General features: G+C 30.2%; 2 protein-coding genes across 2 annotated transcripts in view; one reads left to right on the top strand and one right to left on the bottom strand.

The window, feature by feature from the left end:
* LOC114333318 (kinesin-related protein 10-like) overlaps positions 1–14,858 on the bottom strand; it is a 50,719-nt gene extending 35,861 nt beyond the window's left edge. The window contains exon 1 of the mRNA XM_050659896.1: positions 14,796–14,858. The gene's annotated coding sequence lies outside the window, so the exon portion shown is untranslated. The remainder of the gene's footprint in view (positions 1–14,795) is intronic.
* The window catches only part of LOC126890108 (uncharacterized), a 29,607-nt gene that overhangs the window by 2,819 nt on the left and 6,663 nt on the right, over positions 1–20,125 (top strand). The gene's annotated exons all lie outside the window — the stretch shown is intronic.

The raw sequence follows: 20,125 nt of genomic DNA, 5'->3' as shown, positions 1-20,125 counted from the left end.
TTTTAATTTTGAATAGAGGTCACCGAGATGGTTCTAGGTATACTACATTTTTTGCTCTACCGACTTTTATAACCGAGTTACAGGGTGTTTCATCGATTTTGCCAATTTCTTTCCTAAGCCATAACTTTAGAACCACCCTGTATATTTTTTTGGTGTTTGCTACACATGTGTCTCATCCAAAACCCAAACGACCGACATACTAATCACAAGAAAAATCCAGATCCGGATTAACAAAAAATTATAAAGTAATTGTGACCTTAAAAAAACACCCTGTATATTAAAATTCTGAAAATATGTTTGCATATTTGAAAAGAGCACAAAAAACTAAGTCTAATCGTTCGCTTCAATTTTTCGGCCAGACGATTTTATGACTTTGATTTTAAAATTATATTGAATTTTTTAAGAACTCTGACATTAAAAAGAAGGTACTATTAACTTTTAATTATAAATTATTAAAGCTATTGAATAAATAGTTATTTTAAAATTAATCAATACTTATTTACCACATTGGAACGACCCAATTATTAATCACAAGAAAAATCCAGGTCCGGATTAACAAAAAAAATAAAGTAATTGTGATTATTTGTTTAAAATTTGTTTAAAATTTGTTTGCTCATTTGAAAAGACCACAAAAATCTGAGTTTATCGGTTTGCTTTAATTTTTCGTGAAGGAAATTTAGTGACTTTAATTTTGAAATTAAATATATTGATACTTTTAATAACACTAAAATTAAAAAGCAGATTTTTAAAGCACTTTTAACAATAAATTATTAAAGTTATTAAATAAATACCCATTTTAAAAATAATCAATACTTATTGACGACATTCGAATGACCCACTTACAAATCACAACAAAAATCCAGGTCCGGATTAACAAAACAATATAAAGTAATTGTAACCTTGAAACAACACCCTGTATATTGAAATTTTCAAAATTCGTTTGCACATAGGTATGAAAAGAGCACAAAAATCTAAGTTTAATCGTTAGCTTCAATTTTTTGGCCAGACAATTTAATGAATTTAATTTTGATATTATGTCGAAATTTTAAAGAACTCTGGGAACTCATAATAAAAATTTCGATATAATTTCAAAAGTAATGTCATTAAATTGTCTGCACAAAAAATTAAAGCGGGACATTAAACTTAGTTTTTCGTGCTCTCTTCAGGTGTGCAAACGTATTTTAAAAATTTCAATATACAGGATGTTTTTTCAAGGTCAGAATTACTTTGTATTTTGTTGTTAATACGGACCTGGATTTTTCTTGTGATTAGTAAGTAAGTCCTTCTAATGCTGTAAATAATGACTGATTATTTTTAAAATTAGTATTTATTCATTAACTTGAATGATTTATTAATAAAATTGCTTTAAGAACCTGCTTATTAATTTCAGGGTTCTTAAAAATTTGAATATATTTAATTTCAAAATTAAAAGTTAATAAATTTTTGCACAAAAAATCAAAGTGAACCTATAAACTCAGATTTTTGTGGTCTTTTTAAATGTGCAAACAATTTTTGAAAATGTCAATATACAGGGTGTTGTTTCAAGGTCACAATTACTTTATGTTTTTTTGTTAATCCGGACCTGGATTTTTCTTGTGAGTAATAATTGGGTATTTCCAATGTGTTAAATAAATATTGATTCATTTTAAAATGAGTATTTATTCAATAAATTTAATAATTTATAATTAAAAGTTAATAATACCTGCTTTTGAATGTGGAGTTCTTAAAAAAATTCAATATAATTTCAAAATTAAAGTCAAAAAATTGTCTGGCCGAAGAATCGAAGCGAACTATTAGACTTAGCTTTGTGTGCTCTTTTCAAATATGCAAACATATTTTCAAAATTTCAATATACAGGGTGTTGTTTTAAGGTCACAATTATTTTATAATTTTTTGTTAATACGGACCTGGATTTTTCTTATGATTAGTATGTCGGTCGTTTGGGTTTTGAATTAGAGATATGTGTACCAAATATTAAAAAAATATACAGGGTGGTTCTAAAGTTATGGCTTAGGAAAAAATGAGCAAAATCTATAAAACACCCTGTAACTCGGATATAAACGTAGGTAGGGCAAAAAATTTAGTAGAACTAGAACCGCCTTGGTGACCCCTATTCACCATTAAAGTATTTCCGTTTCCCAATGAAACACCCTGTATTATAATTTTAACTAAAGTCTATGATATTAAATCTTTTTGTAGAGCTGAGTGGTTTTTAGAAACGATATAGTTTTCATGAACTCTGTAGGGTTGTTGAGCATTTCTTTAACAGTAGGTTTCATATCAAGTGATGAATACAGGTTGGTGAATGAGTTACATTCGGTGAGGATGTGTTTGACAGTCAGGAAAACATTGCAATGGAGGCAAGTTGGATGAGTTTCTGAGGACATCAAGAAACCATGAGTAAGTTTGGTATGGTTAATTCGGAGTCTTCTAATAATCGATGCTTCTCTTCTAGTTAGAAAATCCAAGGAGGAATGACCAATATATGGTTGGAGTTCATGTAGAGTTGTTTTACTTTGTTGCCATAAGTTTTGCCAGGCATCATTTACTGACTTTTTGAAAACGAGTTTGAGATCGCTAGCTAGTTGAATTGTGATTATTCCGGTATTGAGGTTGGTAGCTTCTTTGGCAAAATGATCTGTAGTTTCATTACCAGTAATTCCAGTATGAGAAGGTAGCAATATGCGAGAGACTGCTACATCTTGAGCAGAGAGATTTTGGAAGATGTCATGAATGTTTTGAACCAATGGATGGTCAGTAAAAATTGTATTGATTGAATGGATAGATGAAAGCGAATCCGTACAAATGGCAACATGTCTGTTTTGATGGGAGATTCATTGAAATGGCAACAGAATACTATATAGTTCACCTGTGTAAACGCTACATGTTGAGGGTAGCCGAGAAGATCTATAAATTCATGTTTAGTGGTGACAGCACAGCCAACACCAGTGGTAGTTTTAGAAGCATCGGTAAATAAACTGAAATCATACGATTTTTTTTGTATAATTTCTAAAAATGCTTTCTTTACAAGACTGTTGGGTGATTCATGTTTGTTAAATATGGTGAGGGAGATGTCTATTAAAGGAAGATGTTTAGTCCAGGGGGGAGTGAAGGAAGAGGAAATGAACTAGTCAGTCGGAGGTCAATATTTTTAAGTAGTGGAGAAATTAATTGAGGTATAGTTTTTACGATGACATGTTGAACATTGTTAGTGGTAGAAGAGGGTATTGCGGTAATTAGAGAATGGACGAGATTAAAGGGATTTGCGGATGTTGATGCAATATATGAAAGTAGAAGAGATTGCCGTCTTGAGGAGAGAGGAGGTTCATTGGATTCACGGTATATACTCTCGATAGAACTGGAGCGAAAGGCACCAAGATATAGACGGAGTGCGCAATTATGAACAGAGTTTAATAAATCTATGTCAGATTTAGAGGCTGAGCAGTAGATAAAGCTACCGCGTAGTCGAGCTTAGATCGGATGAGAGCTTTGAAGACTCTTAATAAAGTAGTTTCATCGGCACCCCAATGAATATGACTAAGGGTACTTTTGTTTAAAATTATTGATATAGCGAAATGTTTAATTTTAGTATACAGGGTGGGTCGAAAGTCGGAATGAGTTCATATTTTGTGTCTCCACTTTTTTATTTCTTAAGCATTCCCTATACCTAACTGCTTTAATTTTTGAGCTATTCGTGATTCTTCAAGTCAAACATGAATTGTAACCAAAATTATGTGAAATTTTATTAGGTTAGCCGTGAAAATATTCAATCAAAAATGTTTTTTCCAAAATAAATACATATTAATCCAAACTGATCCTTAATTTATTAATATTGTATGAGGTATTAAAATGCCTACGTACTAGTTAAGATTGTTGGTAAGATATTCATAAAAGGATACAATATTCTATCTAGTTGGCTTTGACTTTGGCACTAAGCTTGCTTAAACATTTGACCTTATACGCTGTGAGCTCGTAGGTAGAGGGGATAATTAAAAATTCGCGAGCGCCAGTAGTGACAAGTTTGTAGATCTTTACTGGAAATTTGCTTTTTGACGTTCTGCATTAAGAGTTGCATATTATAGCTTTTAAATGTCTCGCGAAAGTTGTTATATTAAAGAGTGTCGAAATACTGGTTACAATATAGTAACTGTGTATTCTACAACTTTCCTGTCGCTAAGCATAAGGTGATTCAACGACAAAAATGGATTGATGCAATTAGAAAAAAGTAAGTAAACACAATTTTAATTTTAAAACGGTAGAAAAATTTGAGCTAAAGGATCAGTTAGCACATTCTCGAATTTTGACGGTTTCAATTTTACAATCCAATCCTGAAACAAAATTTGAATGCGTGAAGATAACGACCAATCACAGCAAACGTAGGATGCCGTTAACTGTCATTCATAAGTTAATATTTAAGAAGTATTATACTATAATTATATTAAATTATTATACTTCTTTGCAGAATAAATGAACAACATAAACGTCAAAACGATAAGCAAAATCTTAAAAATAATCATAATGAATAATAAATTCTCTACTTACTGCTATTAATTATCGATTACAATCCAATTACTTCTTTAGGTTGTAAATATTACACGATAAGAATTAAATAATAAGTTTGAAACAACTATTATTTGCTTTTCTACTGTTCTCTTTAAAATTCCGGCCGAAATAGAAGCACTAGTCAACCGTTAGATGGCGATAGCAGCCTTACCAGCGAAACTCACAGAGTATAGGCAACACTTTTTTCTTTCCAGAAAATTTCCGTTAAAAGTTATACTAGTAATCCTGTAGGTAGGTGGCGGTACCAGCGAAGCTCGGAGCGGATACTATTTCTATAGTTCCAGTTGTTCGGCTACCATTACTAATATGAATTTTTGTAATGAGGAACTGATTAATATGGTTTTTGCTCTAGGAGAGTATAACAAACATGTGCTATTAACAGTAAGGATTTATCATCAGCAATTCCCTGATAGGCGACAACCGACAACCAATAAGAGAAACTTTTCAAATTTTATTGGAACGGTGTCAACCGGATTATATTTTAATTTATTTTAATCATTTACAATAGTTTTTTTTTCGATCAGATTTACCGTAATCTAAGTGACCAGTCCGTTGAAACCGTTCTAGTAAGCTTTGAAAAGTTTATCTTGTTTGTCGTCTATCAGGGAATTGCTGATGATAACTCTTATTGCTAGTAGCTCATTTTTGTTATACTCTCCTAGCACAGAAACTATGTATATTAGTCAGTCAATAATATGTTAAATGTTTAAGCAAATTTAGTGTCAAAGTTTTATTAATATTTTACGCACCAAAAATCTTAACAACATAATGGTGCTTCTCAGAGGCTTTTTTCAGTGCTTCACAGTTTTTCGATTTCTTTCTAACGCATTAAGTTGGAAGTGACAGGAAAAAAGGTACGTCGGTGATTATCCGCTCCGAGCTTCGCTGGTATCGCCACCTACCTACAGGATTACTAGTATAACTTTTACCGGAAATTTTCTGGAAAGAAAAAAGTGTTGCCTATACTCTGTGAGTTTCGCTGGTATGGCTGCTATCGCCATCTAACGGTTGACTAGTGTTCCTATTTCGGCCGGAATTTTAAAGAGGACAGTAGAAAAGCAAATAATAGTTGTTTCAAACTTATTATTTAATTCTTATCGTGTAATATTTACAACGTAAAGAAGTAATTGGATTGTAATCGATAATTAATAGCAGTAAGTACAGAATTTATTATTCATTATGATTATTTTTAAGATTTTGCTTATCGTTTTGACGTTTGTGTTGACAACTAATATAAGAAAAAATTTATTCTGCAAAAAAGTATAATAATTTAATATAATTATAGTATAATACTTCTTAAATATTAACTTATGAATGACAGTTAACGGCATCCTACGTTTGCTGTGATTGGTCGTTATCTTCACGCATTCAAATTTTATTTCAGGATTGGATTGTAAAATTGTAACCGTTAAAATTCGAGAGTGTGCTAACTGATCCTTTAGCTCAAATTTTTCTACCGTTTTAAAATTAAAATTTTGTTTACTTACTTTTTTCTAATTGCATCAATCCATTTTTGTCGTTTAATCACCTTATGCTTAGCGACAGGAAAGTTGTAGAATACACAGTTACTATTGTAACCAGTATTTCGACACTCTTTAATACAACAACTTTCGTGAGATATTTAAAAGCTATAATATGCAACTCTTAATGCAGAACGTCAAAAAGCAAATTTCCAGTAAAGGTTTACAAACTACAGTATTTCTCATGATCATCTTTCAGTGCGTCACAGTTTTTCGATTTCTTTCTAACGCATTAAATTGTATGTGACGGAAAAAAAGGCACGTCGGTGATTACATTTCGTCGGTGACATTTTTATAACATTTATTCTAGTTATTCTAGTTGTCGATAGATAGCGCCATAATAAAAAAAATATTTTTTTAATTAGATAATATTACAAATATAATCTGTATAATTTATAAGACTATACAAATCAAAGAAAATACCATTTTATAAATGCAAGAAACACATTTGATTAGTTTTTATTCCAAATTGAAAATAAAATGTGACAACTGTCAGATTTAACTAAAATGTCATGTTAGAATAAATGTCATAAATGTGTATTATCACGGACTTACCCTTTTTCCTATAATTTGTTACGCACTGAAAAATGATCATGAAAAGGACAATACCTACGAGCTCACAGCGTATACGCTCTGAGCTTCGCTGGTGGCGCTCCTAGCGGATTACTGGAATTATCTTTCACCGGTAATTTTTAAATTTATTATTTAATTGTTATCGCTTAACATTTACAACGCAAAAAATTAATTAAAGTGTAATCGATTTTTTTAAGATTTTGCTAATCATTTTGACGTTCTATTGATAAAATATGAATTTCTTACTTCGGATACTTTCACAATTATCGTGTAGATGGCGCTAAGATTTTTAGGTTAAATTATAATTACATATTACGGAACATTAAAAAAACTTAAATTCAGTTTTTAAAACGTAAGTATATTTAAGGTAAAAATATATACCACAGCTTTGACCAACTAATATTTTTTATAATTAATGTTTTTAATTTTAATTTTACATTAATCACTTTGACATTTATGTCAAATTTCCGGTAAACGTTTACAGACTTGCCACTACTGGCGCTCGAGAATTTGTAAATATCCCCTCTACGTACGAGCTCACAGCGGATACTCATTGTCAAAATTGTCAAAAATGATTTATTTGAAATGTCACTTATAAGTATTTAAATTGTAAAAATTATTGTAAAAATAGATAAAACACATTCAAAAAGTCATGATAATTCGCATAGAAAGTTATGCCAGAAGAGACCCATAGGAAATGTTTCGCAATCCTTTCTTGAATTTTATTAGAGATTTTCATAGGTCCGGTAAACAACATTTAACAGTAACTGAATTGGTGAGTAGGATCCCAAATTTGGAGACAGAGAAGCAAAAAGGACTATATTCGATTTATTTTTGTAAACTTTAAAATAAATTAGTGTTATTAAATATAATTAAAATCTAACCCTCACCTACAAGTTGTATGTACAACTTCTGTGAGAAACTGAGTTTATTTATATTATGTACAATAACTTGCTGCAAATAAACTCCATTATTTTTATTATTATTATTTATAGCATTTATAATGACTATAATAAAGCATTCGACAAAGTACGACATGAACAATTAATGCATGTCCTGGAATCAAAGAAGCTGGACTACAACGACCTCAGGATTATATCGAATTTATACTATAAGCAACGAGCAAAAGTACGTGTTAACGACCAGCTGTCAGAGGAAATTGAAATCAGACGTGGAGTGAGACGGGGATGCATGTTGTCACCAATTCTTTTTAATGCCTACTCGGAAGAGATCTTAAAAAAGCTCTTGAGGGTGAAACAGCTGGAATAAAGGTATGTAAATGGAGTTACCATTTACAACATGAAATATGTAGATGACACTGTCATCTTAGCTGAAAATATTGGTCTTCAGAGGCTGGTAACCAGAATAACAGAGTTTGGACAAGAATACGGGCTAAAAATGAATGTCAAGAAGACATAGTCTATGAGGATATCGAAAACTCAAAGATATAACAAAAATCTCTTCATAAACGGATCCAATATCAAATGAGCCGACCAATATGCATACCTTGGAACAATGATCAACTCCCCAGGATGTTACTTACAGAAACTCACAATCAGAATAGAAAAGGCTAGAGCAAATTTTAACAAAATGAGAAAAGTGCTCTGCAAAAAGATTTGAAGTTGGAGCTAAGAGTTAAGTTGGCTAGGTTTTCTCGAATTTGTTTCATGGAATGGAAGTTTGGACCTTGAATGCTGCATCAATGAAAAAACTAGAATCATTCGAGCTGTGGGTGTACAGAAGAATTCTGAAAATATCGTGGACAGAACACGTCACAGACAAAGAGGTTCTGAGAAAGATGAATAAAGAAATAGAAATTCTATATATCATAAAATCAATAAAATTGGAATATCTCGGATATATTGCACGTGGAGGGAGATACAGCTTGCTCCAATTGATTATGCAGGGAAAGATTCAAGGAAAGAGAAGCATAGGGAGACGCAGAATATCGTGGCTGCGCAACCTGAGAGAGTGGTACATATGTATGTACATCAAATGAAATTTTCAGAACAGCTGCCTCTAAAATTCGAATAGTTATGATGATTACCGACCTCCGTCGCGGAGGTGACACTTAAAGAAGAAGAATAAGATAACATGTATAGGGCTTTTCATCGATTCTCATTTGTTTCGAGCTTCTATGTGTCGTATAGTATTAATATATCTACATCATACGTCTTTGGTTTGTATCATTGGTATATACCAATAAAGTATGACGTAGATATATTAATATTATATGACACATTAAGATTATATGACAGAAGCTCGAAACAAATGACTGTTTTTGAAAAGCCCTATTCTAGTTGTTAATATAGATGGCGCTATAATATAGATGGCGCTATAATAAAAAAAGAGTGTGTGTACTTTGTACGCACGTAAGAAGTTATACTTAAAGTCCCCGCAATTGATTTTCTCGTGAGGAATCATATAAACTCTAAAAAACATCGTTTTAGACAAAAAATTTATACATACTAAAAATTACAAAGAACATACCTTTTTATAAATGCAATAAACACGATTGATTTGATTTTATACCAAATTGCAATCATATTATAATAAATAATTTTTTCCGATTATAGCGCCATCTATCAACAACTAGAATAAATGTTATAAATGTGTATAATCCGTTGGTCTAATTACAGATGTAGGTAATTTTTTTCTGTCACTTGTGACGCACTGACAAAAACCTGTGAGAAACACCATAGGTATTTTGTTATTTCAACCAATATTAATAAATTAAGAAGCAGTCTAGAATAATAGGTATTTATTTTCGAAAAATTATTTTTGGTTCAATATTTTCACGGCCAACCTAATAAAATTATATTTAATTTTTGTTGCAATTCATGTTTGGCTTGAAGGATCAGGAATAACTCACAAATTAAACCAGTTAGATATAGCGACTGCTTAAGAAATAAAGAAATAGGTACCCTAAAATATCATTTGATTACAATATTAAAATACAGGCTGTTCCATTTAAGAACACTTTAAGAAAATATTCATTCCGAGTTTTGACCAACCCTTTATACTAAAATTACACATTTCGCTGTATTATAAATTTTTAACAATAACGGACTATATTGAAAATAATTTGAACATAAACAAAGTTTGTGATGTCAAATCATTACAATTCTACAGCATGTGAATATTGCTACGAAATTAATAAAAAAAAAGTAAGTAATTATGTTTAAAACCTTTCCGAATATCATTACAAAACCTGATATTTTAAGAAAGAAGACATCGAGGAAAATCCCAAAATGTAAAAATATACCTTATTAAAAAAAACGAACTTCCAGTATAGCCGGAAGAAGCATAGCGATGGCTTAGTGTGAAAACCTCGTATCTCATTTTCTTTTTCGAAAATGACATTTTGGTGGATTTAGTTTGAAAACCTTGTATCTCACGATTTACAACTGTTAGAAAATTTCCAAATACACTAGACTATTTTCTACAGCCGAAAAAAGAAACCACGTATATCAATTTCTCTCTTGATTTAGTGTGAATACCACGTATATTTATAACCAAGAATTTGGTACTTAATTTGGAGTGTTTGTTTGAGAGATTCGACTTGCAGAAATGTTTTTTGTGAACAACAAAAGGTAGTCCGGCATATAGGAACATTTTATGAACCTTATAGACGGAGAGCTAGAGGCGAGAAATCATCGTCATAAGTAATATGGAGTTTGGCATGTGAAATGTGTCTATTGTATATTGATAACTATGACCCCTTTCAGGCTGACACCTCAGTGGATAGAGGAAGTAGCAATAAGGGATGAAAGGGGAAAGTTGGTGCAGTCATTAAATGTTTTCACCTTCTATTTTGTTAAACCTCCATCGATTTGCATGAAAATTGGTGAGTAGTTAGAGCATAACTCAAGAAACAAAACTGGTATGGTGCCAACGTGCGCTTTTACCCTGGGGGTGGATGCCACCCCTTCTCGGGGGGTGAAAACTATTTTATTAAAAATAACCCCACTAATCGATAGAGGGACAAATTTTAAGCAAAATTTGTTACTTCTAATTATTAAAATAAATCAATACTTTTTGAGTTATTAAAAATCAAAGATTTGAATTTTTCGTTAAATAAATGCATGATGTAAAGCGGTTTTTCGTGAATAATTCAAAAACTGTAAGTTTTATCAAAATAGTTATGATTACCAAAATTGAAGATAATAAAAAATAAAAGAGATTTGTTGTTCGAAAAACCTTTGAGAATTAATAAAAAGTGAGTTATAGGTGACGGAATGTATATTTTTTTCGGCTAGTACCCAAATTTAAGTATTTAAGCTCAAATAACGGGAAAACGGTGCATTTTATAAAATATATTTATTGAACCCTTGTCCAAGTACTCAAGAATACCTATCAAGTGAGCTCCAGATGAAGTTTATAACATCAAAGCTAAGCAAGTGATGATGAAAATAAGAGAACCCTTTCGAGTTTTTAGGAAAAAGTAAAAATTAAAACATACGCTATTTATATATTTATTTTGAAATTTGTTAACAGAATCATTTTTAAAGGAGTTTCGGGAATGAAGCTAGGATTATAATTTATTATTAAGTTCGTTTTATTACAATTTAAATATAACAAGTTAAAAATGCGAGCATTATTATAACGAAAACTTTGTTTTTTATGTATTTAAATTCCTAATATGGAAAATTGCTATTATGAAAAGTTGTTTAGAATTAAAAATTATTTTTAATGTGCAATTATATCCTACTATTTAAATATTGTGAGCCATAAAGGCACTTTACTGAGCGAATTTCTTGAGCGAAATTTATATTTTTTACACATCGACTAAAATCGATACAATTTTATATAATCTTATGTTTATGATTGCATCTTGGATTTTAGACCGTGCAGATCTTTGTATGAAGAATAATTTTTGTTCGTAAAATTAAAAATAAAAGAGTTATAAATAAAAATGATGATTGGTAAGTATCTCTAATTTGAGAAAAAAATTAAACATTTTCTTTTTATTAGCAGAATGTAGATAATAGTTACATTATTATAATAATTATTAATTATTTAATTATAATAACAACTATTGCATATATTAGAACACAGTTTTTAATTCCAAACAATTTTTCGTAGTAACAATAATTTACAACAGTGTGAAAAAAAAGGTACTTTAATCTTGAGCGAAATTCATATTTTTTAAAATACCTCCTATAATATAGATAAAATTTGCTATCTGATGATTGAATCGTAGATTTTAGACGATGCAGAACTTTTTATGAATTATAACTTTATTTCGTAAAATTAAAAATAAAAAAGTGTCCCGTAATATATGTGTTGAACTTAAGTAGACACACTGTATATTATACAATAAAATATACATAATACATAAATCATTGGGTAGACAGCACCAAAAATTTTGTAACCTGCCATTTAACATTACATATATTAAAATTAATAAGTAATATTTATTTATTTGATGTTTCAATTCTTTTACAGTTTATATGAAGTAATATATTTTTGAAATAATATGAAATTTTCATTAACATTTTTACGTACAGTGTCTCTATTGTAGAATTATCTCGCTATCTAAAATTGCTAAAAAATCATAAATTGCTGTCCCGAGATGCAACTTGTCTTTGAGGTCGGTTATCTCGAAGATGGTTTGAGATATCGAAATGCTGTTTTCAGATTTGGATTCAGGAGACAAAACTACATTGACATCGGTGCATAAGCTCCAGATATTGCAGGGGTGGTAACGCAGGAACGAACGAAAGGACTTTGCGAATTTATAAACGAAATCAAAATTTTCGTTGAAAATACTATTTATTTTTCACTTCAGCTGCCCCCCCCCCTTCAGTTTTTATAGTACTTTTGTACTATAATTTTCGTTAAAAAGGCACGTTATCTTGTTTATTCACCGGTTGTGTTCCCTTGTCCCCCACTTTTTTGGTTTAGAACCGCCCCTGTATAAACTGAATATGTACAGAAACTGAGGGTATCCAATAGTGGGCACATTTGACATAATATTCAAATACATTTTTGCTATATTTTATATAAATGTCTTAAAACAATTTTAAAAACTTATATAAATAATATAATAATTAACCTCCAAACTTTTGGAGCATAAACTTTGAAAAATGTTTGTAGCATAATGTTTAATGGTATCAACTTTTCCGGGAGCTCATTTGATACATATTTCTAAGTACTTTGACAAGTGTTCAGTAAATTTATTTTATAAAATGCACCGTTTTCCCGTTATTTGAGCTTGAATACATAGATTTGGGTACTAGCCGAAACAAAATATACGTTCCATCACCTATAACTCACTTTTTATTAATTCTCAAAGGTTTTTCGAATAAGAAATCTCTTTTATTTTTTATTACCTTCAATTTTGGTAATCATAACTATTTTGATGAAACTTACAGTTTTTGAATTATTTACGAAAAACCGCTTTACATCATGCATTTATTTCACGAAAAATTCAAATCTTTGATCTTTAATAACTCAAAAAAGTGTTGATTTATTTTAATAATTAGAGGTAATAAATTTTGCTTAAAATTTGTCCTTCTATCGATTAGTGGGGTTATTTTTAATAAAATAATTTTCACCTCTGAGAAGGGGTGGCATCCACCCCCAGGGTAAACGCGCACGTTGGCACCATTTCAGTTTTATTTCTTGAGGTATGCTCTAACTACTCACCAATTTTCATGTAAATCGATGGAGGTTTAACAAAATAGAAGGTGAAAACCTTTAATGACGGCGTTAACTTTCCCCTTTCATCCCTTATTGCTACTCCCTGTATCCACTGAGGTGTCAGCCTGAAAGGGGTCATAATTATCAACATACAATAGACACATTTCACATGCCAAACTCCATATTACTTATGACGATGATTTCTCGCCTCTAGCTCTTAGACTATTAAATCAAAAGATTTGTATTGTATCGACCTAGTATTTGGAGGTGTGCAATAAGCTATGAAAAATGAAAACCTCGTAAATAATAATAAACATAACCTCATTTGAGATGAAAAACACGTACTTATATCAAGATATACGAGGTTATCATAGTTACTTGGGCAAAGGCTATACACTGTGTCCGTAAAGTATGGAACAAATTCTTTTTTAGCTAAACAGAGCATTTTAAGAAATAATCCTGAAACACGTCGATTTTTGATTTTAATTTACCATATTTTAAAATAATATTCTAATATACAGGGTGAATTACTTTCGAGTAATGACGTCACCGTCATTTTTTTTAAATGGAACACCCCCATTTTGTCTCAATTTTCGGATTACTCTAGTGAGCTGATTCCAAAAATGTATCACATGTTGATTCAAATTGGTACAGGGTGGACAAAAATACAATAGTTTTGTGTGTGCTCATAATATTAAATTTTAATTAATTTTTGATATTAAATTAAAATATTAAATTAAACAATATCAAAAATTATTTAATATCAGAAATTAGTTAAAATATCAAAAATACTATAAGTATTTTTGATAATATTGTTAATTTAACTAACGCGTTACTTTATGAGCACACACAAAACTATTGTATTTTTGTCCACCCTGTACCAATTTGAATCAACCTGTGATACATTTTTGGAATCAGCTCAGCTAGAGTAATCCGAAAATTGAGACAAAATGGGGGTGTTCTATTTAAAAAAAATGACGGTGACGTCATTACTCGAAAGTAATTCACCCTGTATATTAGAATATTATTTTAAAATACGGTAACTTAAAATTAAAAATCGACGTGTTTCAGGATTATTTCTTAAAATGCTCTGTTTAGCTAAAAAAGAATTTGTTCCATACTTTACGGACACAGTGTATATATACAGCAAGGATATTTACGTGTTTTTCATAGTTAATATTTGTATTTCCAATTTAATAGCAACATTTAACACTTTTAGCTCTGTGCCAATATCAGATAATTATTGTCTCAATGTGCTCGAATTAAAAATACGTAACGTAATTTTTTTTTTTTTAGGTTATATTATGCAGAAAATTTTTGAATCTCCTGTAAAATTGTAATTTAATGAGATACGAGGTTTTCACACTAAGCCATCGATAGAGGAAAATATTTTCATTAAATAGTTCACTCTTCAAAACCCCTCAATTCCAATTTTCATGATTCAGTTACTTTTAGTTCTCGAGATATTTCTAATTGGCTGTTTATCTACCTCACCTTGTATATAAAGCTGCTTCCGTTATTTGTTTACCATAATACAGTGCAACCTGAGTAACCCAAAACCTACGTGAGAAGGAATTTTGTGAATGACGGAAATTTTGATGAGACTCAATAGTCGAGGAAATGAAGCATTTTGGCTCGCAATTTTTTCGTCCAGCATGGATTTACTTGAAATTTTCACAGAAGGTATAGACCAGGGCGCATCTGTAAAAATATTAGTACATTTGGACGAGAGGTGACTCAAATTTTTTTGCAGAAATTGCTTGAAAATAATTCAAATGATAATACTTGAGTTATCCTCCCTCTTAAAAAGGTCCGGAACATTGTTTAAATATTTAAATGTCAAAAAATGAAGGAAAATTCGATTTTTTCCTTCGTTTTTTGATTATAACTTTAAAAATATTCATTTTCGAGAAAAGTTGTATTGACATAAAAGTTGCGTAATTAAATTTCCTACAATATAGAATTAGTTAAAATTTTAAAAAATAGTCACCCTTGTTGCAAAATAGCAATAATTGCGAAAAAACCATACAAAAACAAGTATTCGCATTTTACGTTTCTCAACCATTTATGCTACACTTAAGACCATCATATTTCACCCAGAAAAACTTTATGATACAGTAAAACAATACTGTAAATTTCATTAAGATCGGTTTAATAGATTTTGCAAAATAAATTTTGCAATCCAGCTTTCGCAAAAAAAATTCATTATTTCAAAATGTTATAGCACTAAAAATAAAGCAGATAGCAAGTTGAAATTTTTTGCATATAGAAGTGTACTGTACCTTTTATTTGGAATTTGCAAAATTAAAATCGAGTAACTACCACGGCGTCAGGATTTTTTTTAAATAAACATTAATTATTGGTGCTGCGCGCAGGACAGCGGATAGTTTGCTCTGATTGGGCATTCCAATAACCTTTGTTAATGATTGATACATTTTAATTTTTATTACATTTCAATATAAATAAATAAATTTGTTTATTGCAAAATAAAAACACATACTCTATCTTTTGAAATTACACTTTTTTTAGCAAAAACTTTCTTTGTTCATATATTTTAACTTGGAGAATAAAAGTTTGTTTATTTTTAAACATATGCAATTGTTTAAACAATATTTCACAAAAAATAATAAAATTAGTTTGATTTTTGTGGAATTAAAATATTAAAATACAACAAAATATACAGTAAGAAAATAATATATTAGATAAAGATTGGAAGAAATTTTGGTGGAAATCAACTTGTGTGAATCGAACATCGCTGTCCTGCGCGTAGCACCAATAATTAAAGTTTATTTAGAAAAATTCCTGACGCCGTTGTGGTTTATCGATTATAATTTTGCAAATTGCAAATGAAAGATACAGTACACTTCTATACGCAAAAAAAATTTCAACTTGTTATCTACTTTATTTTCAGTCCTGTAACATTTTGAAAAAATGAATTTTTTTTGCGAAAGCTGGATTGCAAAATTTATTTTGCAAAATCTATAGAATTGATATTAATGAAATTTACAGTATTATTTTACTGTATTATAAAGTTTTTCTGGGTGAAATATAAAGGTCCTAAGTGTAGCATACATGGTTGAAAAACGTAGAATGCGAATACTTGTTTTTTAATGGTTTTTTCGCAATTATTGCTATTTTGCAACAAGGGTGACTACTTTTTAAATTTTAACCAATTCTATATTGTAGGAAATTTAATTACGCAACTTTTATGTCACTACATCTTTTCTCGGAAATGAATACTTTTAAAGTTATAATCAAAAAACCAAGAAAAAATCGAATTTTTCCTTCATATTTTGACATTTTGATTATTTAAACAATGTTCCGGGCCTTTTTGAGAGGGAGGATAACTCAAATATTATTATTTGAGTTATTTTCAAGCAATTTCTGCAAAAAAATTTGAGTCACCTCTCAACGCCCATCTCAAAACAGATGGGCCCTGGACTACTAGGGAATAGTCCAAGGATCATTTTCTATATCATGCCGCTGTACGCTAAGACCTTGGGGGTGGATGCCACCCCATCTCGGGGGCGGGAATTTTTTTATTAAATTTTAACCATATAAATCGATGTAAAAAGTAATTCTAAGAAAAAAATGTTTTTTACATTTTCTTCGTAAAACTAACATTTTTCGAGTTTTTCGCTTTCGAGTTATTCGACGAAAAAATCGAATTTTTTAGAGGGTTTTTTTGAGAATACCTCGAAAAATATGCATTTAATTAAAAAGAACTGTAGATATCAAAATTGTATCTTTTAGTAACACAAACCAAATTCTTTTTCTGTAATATCTTTAAGAACAATACAAACCGAGATACGGCATGTTTTAAGTTAGCTTTTTCGTCAAATGCATAATTTGAAATAGTCAAAGCCAAATAACGGGAAAACTTTGTATTTTTCGAGGAAAACTTAAATAATATTTTTTCAAGTATACAGTTAGACGTTTCAAAAAATAATAATAAAAAGTTTCTAGCCTGAAAATTAGACGACTTATGATTAAGAAAATGTCGGTACCTGCTTTTCTCTATGAAAAAATCAAAGAAAACAACCCCCTAACTACCCTCCTAATTAAAAATTGGTGTTGATCTTTCTGTAATTCCTTTTATATTGGTATTATCAATACACCGAAGAAGTTTGACCTATTTAAAATTAGTCCTGTCGCCAGGGGGGGTACAACGGCCTCGTTAATTCAGATGGACTTACTCAAGTTTTTTTTATGTATTTTGACCCGTAGAACACGAATTTTTTGGGTAACAGTTGATCCGGATGTCGATAAGATTGTTATAGACCAAGAACTTGAGGAATCAAATAACAGCGATTTTTGGCAAAACAAAACAATATTTTGTATTTTTTGGGCCATTTTAAGTAAAAAATATTTCTACAAGTCTTTTCGTAGGATGCACAGTTTTCGAGATAAACGCGGTTGAACTTTAAAAAAATCGAAAAATTGCAATTTCTGAACCCGAATAACTTTTGATTAAAAAATAAAATAGCAAGTCTGCTTACCGCATTTGAAAGTTTAAGTCAAATTATATCGGTTTTGATTATTTGCATTGGTAAAAATTTATTTTTTTATTGTTTAACAAAGCTATAAACACTAAACACGTAGGGTTTCCCGTGCTTTTACATGCGTTTTACCGCATGTAACGTAGAAATAGTCTTGATTGCACTAGTACCTATTCTACCTACTCGTTCGATTTTAAATGAGAAATCATAGAAACATCACTCACGCACTAGTTGTTTGTAGCTTTGTTTAACAATAACACAATAAATTTTTAGCAATGCAAATAATCAAAACCGACATAATTTGACTTGAACTTTCAAAGGCGCTAAGCAGAATTGCTATTTTATTTTTTAATCAAAAGTTATTCGGGTTTAAAAATTGCAGTTTTTCGATTTTTTGAAAGTTCAACCGCGTTTATCTCGAAAACTGTGCATCCTACTAAAAAACTTGTAGAAATATTTTTTGCTTAAAATGACCCAAAAAATACAAAATATTGTTTTGTTTTGCCAAAAATCGCTGTTATTTGATTCCTCAAGTTCTTGGTCTATAACAATCTTATCGACATCCGGATCAACTGTTACCCAAAAAATTCGTGTTCTACGGGTCAAAATACATAAAAAAAACTTGGGTAAGTCCATCTGAATTAACGAGGCCGTTGTACCCCCCCTGGCGACAGGACTAAATGCCTAATTTTAGAAAAATTGGAGTTTAAAGAAAAATTAATTTTTTGCAATTTCCCATTTTTTACATTCTACTTCAAAATATCCCTGAAAATACTGGAGATAAAAAAAAATGATGAACTACTAAATTGTACCTTTTTTGATAACTAAAATTTTTTTGTACATAAATTTTTATTACAGTAAACAGTTAGCGAGATGTAGCTGTTTAAAACCTCTATTTACAAGCAAACACCCCCTTATTCGAGGCTTTTAAACCCACCCTAATTAACAACTAAGGGATCTTACGGAATTTAGTTTACACAGTCTTATAACTCTTCAAAAATCCTACAAAGTCATTTTTGAAAAAACTTTTTATCGCCAAAAATGAAGGAGCTATGTTCATAAAACGAATTTTTTTTTTTTGAAAAATTCGGATAGTCCGCTTATGGATAATTTTCAATGTATGTATAATACCACAGAACCGGTTCGTATACTGGAAGATGACTAAAAAACTGATTGTATTTGTATTTGTACATATTTGTAAATTCGTATTTTTGTGTAAATAAATGTTTTTGTAATTCTTTTATTCTACTTTTTTTCTGTAGAGATCTATTTAAATATCTACTTATAAAAACTATAACGTTATTAAGGGTGGTTTTTAAGGGTTGAACTTTATGATATTATATCCTAAAGTATAAAACAATCATGATTTAACCAATCAAAACCAAATTTTTCCCATATTAAAGTTTACAATGTTTTATATAATTTTTGAAAATAAGGGGTAGTTTACACCCCTAAAAATAATCAACGCCCTTAAGCATGATATAGAATATGAAGTACAGGGTGAGATGATCCTAATCCCAAATTTTTATGTAAATCGGTGCAAGCCGAAATTATTCTTTTAGGTTAAGTAAATTTTTAATATATAGCTCCAACAAGGGTGGTTTTAAGGGTTGAAATATTATGATAGTATATCTTAAAGCAAAAATCATTATGTAACTAATAAGAACCAAATGTTGACAATATTAAAGTTTAAAATGTTATTTTATAATTTTTTACAATTAGGGGTAGTTTTTCCCTTAAAAAACCAAAAGCGTACAACGGCTCAATATAGAAAATGAACTAGAGGGTGTAATGAGCCTAATCCCAAATATTTGTACAAATCGATGCTGGACGAAAAAATTGCGAGGTTTGCCATTTTTTCATCTTCATTTCCTCGACTACAAATCATGATGTATAAAAAAATAACCTGGATAACGCGTATCTGATTCTGTCTTTGATGTATTTTAGTCCAAGCTGTGGGTGAAAAATAGGTCGATTTCAGGGTATAATTCAGGAATTTTTTAAACCTATCAGGTGTTGTAAAGGACGATGCCAGGAATAACTTCTACTAAAATGTAATCAAAAATTTTAGAAAGTTTTTTATTTATGACGTTTTTTATTTGTTAAATTTGCAATTTTTAAAGATTTTTAATTTTTCAGCTTAGGATATCCATTTTAGAGAAAAACTTTTAAACGAAAAATTGTAGTAAATTAAAAACCCTACAATTTGAGCTGTGGTAAGTTTAATTTCGTTAGCCCGTTATTGCAAAACAGCCTGCGAAAAGTTTAAATTGGCCGTTTTTTTGCAAATGCATTATTTATTGTAAAAATAACTTTTATTTATTT

This window comes from Diabrotica virgifera, chromosome 8 (genome assembly GCF_917563875.1).
Source record: "Diabrotica virgifera virgifera chromosome 8, PGI_DIABVI_V3a".
NCBI lineage: Eukaryota > Metazoa > Arthropoda > Insecta > Coleoptera > Chrysomelidae > Diabrotica > Diabrotica virgifera.
This window is presented reverse-complemented; position numbering and strand designations above follow the sequence as displayed.